The 5,000-nt window shown below is 37.0% G+C and overlaps 1 protein-coding gene across 1 annotated transcript in view; it reads left to right on the forward strand.

The window, feature by feature from the left end:
- LOC135206910 (uncharacterized) overlaps positions 1-5,000 on the forward strand; it is a 177,052-nt gene that overhangs the window by 165,327 nt on the left and 6,725 nt on the right. The gene's annotated exons all lie outside the window — the stretch shown is intronic.

The following is a 5,000-nucleotide window of genomic DNA, read 5'->3' on the forward strand; positions in this document are numbered from 1 at the left end:
GCTTTGACTAAAATCCAGGACAAAATTAACAGAAAAAAATTAGAACGCAAAGTAATATCACGGGAAAGGCCAGAGTCCCATACACACACAAACACACACAAATATAGATATATATATATATATATATATATATATATATATATATATATATATATTATATATATATATATAGATATAATAGTATTGTATATATGTAGGTCCCAGGAATACACAAGGAAAGTGAGTGCCCAAAGATAAGACCGATCATGGCATCGACAAGAACACCGCAGAGGAGGCTGCAGAAATTTCTTTCCAACATAATGGGAAAATGTATGAGCTTAGTATCTAAAGGACATATAAAACATAACATGAACCTTATACGTAAATTATCTAAAATTAACGTAAACGATTGTGAATTTGCAAGTTTGAATATAACTTCCCTGTTCACTACCGTACCAGTCAAGAAGGTGATGGAAATAATAAAAGAGAACTTGGAGGAAGGGGATTATACACGTGACTTAGATCAAGATGTTTTTGATAAAATGTTGATAGCGGCCCTCAGCATTAATGGGGTTGAGTGGGGTGAAAACCATTACGTGCAAAAAAATGGTGTGACTTATGGGTTCGAGTCTTTCGCCGATCTTATCTAACATCTTTAAGGAATGTTTTGAAACGGAAGAGGTGGGAAAATTAAACAAAGAGAACTTAAACATCATAAAATGGGTAAGATAAGTAGAAGACACCTTGATCATTTACAAGAAGAGAAGGAGGGAGAAATTCCTTTCTTGGATGTAATGGTAAAGAGAGAAGGAGAAGATCTAAAATTCAAAGTGTACAGGAAGGAGACACACTAATTCATACATACATATATTCTCCAGGCATATGAAAGAAAGTAAAATGGGAGTAATGACTGGGTTGGCCATTAGGGCTTATAGGATTTGCAGTCCCGAATTCTTAGATGAAGAGCTGGAATACCCGAGGGAAGAGTTTTAGGAGATTAAGATTCCCTAAGTGCTGGTGGGAGAGGGCACACATTAAGGAAAAAAAAACTATTTTGGGGAGAGGGAAGGGAGAGAAAATGAACACTTAAAAGGGAAGAAAATAATTGTAGTCCCTGACAACAACACTATTACACCCATCAATCAGAAGCTAGATAATTTCAAATTGATAGGTAGTTACAAAAACACTATTAGGAATAAAATAGAAACAGAAAGCCGGTAGAGGGAGGAAAGGTACGAAGGGGTATATATGGCAGGGGGTTTGGACTGTCAAGAACAGTATTACGTCAATTGCAGCAAACCTCGAAAAAAGCGAAGTAAGCAACACATACCAAACAAGGCACTACAATCAGACATCGGCAGTTGCCAAACACTGTTGGAAAAAGACCACAAAATATATTGGGGAAATAAGAATTTTGTTTCAGGAACACTAACAAAACAGCCAGACTGATTGTAGAGAATGCCTTCATAACATGCGCTAATAATGCAAAGGCAGGCAACACTGGAAACGGATTCGAAGGCAGCTTATCAAGAAAAATCATATACTCCACAATAGATTTGATACACACAAAATACAACACACCATATAAAAAATGAGCACCTGGAACTTGCCACGGGCAGAGAATGGTCAAGGTCCCGAGGGCGGGGCCGAACTGGAGAAGCAGGTAATTAAAAGGTCAGGAAGCCAGCATGCACATATAAATACAGCTGGCCTACATGCTTAATCTCCAACAACAACAACAACATGTTCGGTCATTTCACGGATAGTTGATAATGAGGACTGTTCGTCCTTGAAAGCTTGTTACTTTTGTTAATAAGAAACTCCGCTAGATACCATCCAGTTTGAATAAGGCCCTTTTAGTAGTTATACTATTGCACAAAACAACTGGGTACGTGATAAGTTAATGTATGTATGTACTATGTATGTATGAACGTATGTATGTATGTATATATGTATATATATGACTGGTAAAAATGTTCTGTTACAACAGAATTCCACTAATAAAAGGAGCCCATAAAAACACAAAATATAGAGAGAAAAGAAAAAGTACTAAATTTTCCGAGACTGCTGTCTCCCTTCTTCAGGTAGATGAATGAGAAAAGTTTACAGAAATGTGGTATTTATACCAAGAGGTCCATCCACAGGCAAGCCAACGCTTAAGAAGATTAAAGGAAGATTATCAGCGGGGGTGACCTAAATTGGCTTGCCTGTGGATGGACCCTCTTGGCATAAAATAAACTCACCTTTTTCTCATTTCATACTACCTTGAAGAGGGAAGTGACAGCAGTCTCTGAAATATAGTACTTTTCTCTCTATATTTTGGTGTTTTTATGGGCTCCTTTTATTAGATGTATGTATATATATATATATATATATATATATATATATATATATATATATATATATATATGTGTGTGTGTGTGTGTGTGTGTGTGTGTGTGTGTGTGTGCGTGTGTATGTGAGTGTGTTTGGAAAAATTTTATATATATATATATATATATATATATATATATATATATATATATATATATATATATATATATATTCTAAGGCAAATAGCCGCTAAAATTTTCCAAACGTTTCCGTTCCTAGACCGAAATACCAATGACCCAAACTGCTGAGATGCAAAGGATATCAGTCAAGATTGCTTGAAGATACAAGGCCCATGAAACACTATTTGGACATAGCAACCATATATTCCGAGCACTTGCGTCTGTGGCCCCGTTCACTGGTAAAATAGGGACAGATGATTTGTTACAAGAGTATACATGCAAAGGATATGTGTAGGTGTGGTAGTAAGTCTCTCTTGGTATGCAGGTGACCGGCGACCCAGAAAGGATGGAAACTAAACTATTCCCTGGTGTTTTTTGGCCTCATTAACTCCTGTCTGGCAACACATCCGGCGGCAGTATTTTCTGGAACACCTGCTTGAGAAGAGGCCTAAGGATTAATCCGTCGAGGTCATCCGATGTCCACTGTCCTTCTAACAGGTTCATTTTGTTGGAAGATCCTCTAATCTGCTATCATCAATCAAACGAACAATATGAAACTGTCAGGAGGACATTGTAAATCTGATGACATCGACGAGTTAATCCTTAGGCCTCTTCTCAAGCAGGTATTCCAGAAAATACGACCACCGGAACTTTCGCCAGATGGGAGTTAATGAGGTAAACAAAAAATACCAGGGAATAGTTTAATTTCCATCATTCCTAGGTCGTAGATAACTTGCATATCAACGGAGACTTACTACCACACATACATATTCTTTGTATATATACTCTTGTAACACATCATCTGTCCATATTTTCCAGCAAACAGGGGCACAGAAGGAAGTTCTCCAAAATATATGGCTGCAACATTCAAATACCGTTTTATGGCCCTTTTATCTTCGTACTATGCTGTTGTATTATAGTAAAAAAATGCGCGCGCACACACACACACACACATATATATATATACATATATATATACCAACATATATATATATATATATATATATATAATATATATATATATACATATATATATATAATGTAAAAAACATATATCCATACATAATATATATTAGTGTGTATGGGTGTATATGTATATGCTTTAATGGGTGCCAACAATGTTAAATCCTACAGTAGCTGAAGTCGAAGAGACGGTATCATTGATATGAGAGAGAGATAGAGAGAGAGAAGAGAGAGAGAGAGAGAGAGAGAGAGTGGGTGGGGGGGGGGGGGGGGGGGGGGCGGTTGGCGCTACTGGAGCTGAAAATGTAGGTTTTGGATAATCCTGAGCAATCCTCATAATGGACTCCGAGGATTATCTCGGACTAAACATACAGAGCGATAATTCTTACGGCGACACTTCGGAGCCCGAGAAGCGGAAGAGCCGGTGGACGTTAGCGGTTGTCAGTTAAAGGTCATCGCTCCTATACATAGGCTGCGCCTGCTAATATGTATGGTTCCCATACAGTGCAGCTCACGTTGTGCACTGTAAGTATTACTAAGGGCTATTTCCAAGGTCCCTTCGGCTCCTTGCTGCATCCGCTTTAATAGCCATTTTACTTTACCTCCATACCACTTCCCTTTTTCAATTTTGCTGTACAACCTCTCTAACTATAGCAAGTGCAATTGTGGAGGGTTTTATTCCAGTTCCACTTTTAGAGTTTGTACTTCATTTCCTCTATTTTCCGGATCTCTTTACTTGCTGCCCAACAACTCCAACTACCTCTTTTCAATGTCTTCAGCGCTGAATGACGAGAGTTGAGCAGTGTTTGGCTAGAGAACCTAAATCTCGTAAAATAAAATCAAACCATGTATAGCAATGGTTATCTGTCTAGATATTATTATCATAATAAGTATAAGTTAACGAGATCACCTGACAGATAAGTCTGGAGGAATTGTTAGTCGAGGTTCTTAAAACCAATATAAAATGAGAGGAGCTGGACAGTTAACTGAAAAAAAAAACACAAACAAGGATAAAAAACTAAAAGCTACTGTGTACAGCATACTGAAAGGCCCAATGGAAGTAAGAATTGCCATCCCTCTTCCCAGTCAGTGAACAGTGTTTGGTAAACTCTCAATGATTATGAGACGGTAATCAGTTAAGTGACTGATATACCCAGTGAGCATATAGTCGAAGATACGTATATAAATTTGAAATGAATATGCAGGTTTTGTAATTTACATATTCATTAAATTGTCAGTATTCATCTAGTATCCATATTAATATTTCTATAACTGTTTACAGAAAGTTAGCCTGTCAGCTGTAATATATGCGGACATACAGAAACAGCAGAAGCTTTAAAGTTAGTTCATCATATAACTTGCATTATAATCAAAACTTTTTCATTTGAAACACTTAGAATAGTATGTATCTCAGATCAAGAACATGACGCATATTGAATGTCGTCTGCTCCATATGTATGATCAATACATATAACATATAAATTTGAAATTGAACTCTCATACTGCATAAACGTACACTTTCTATTTCAAGATTCATATACAAGTCCAGGGCAGGAAGTGTTTAGA

The sequence above is a fragment of the Macrobrachium nipponense genome, chromosome 11 (genome assembly GCF_015104395.2).
Source record: "Macrobrachium nipponense isolate FS-2020 chromosome 11, ASM1510439v2, whole genome shotgun sequence".
NCBI lineage: Eukaryota > Metazoa > Arthropoda > Malacostraca > Decapoda > Palaemonidae > Macrobrachium > Macrobrachium nipponense.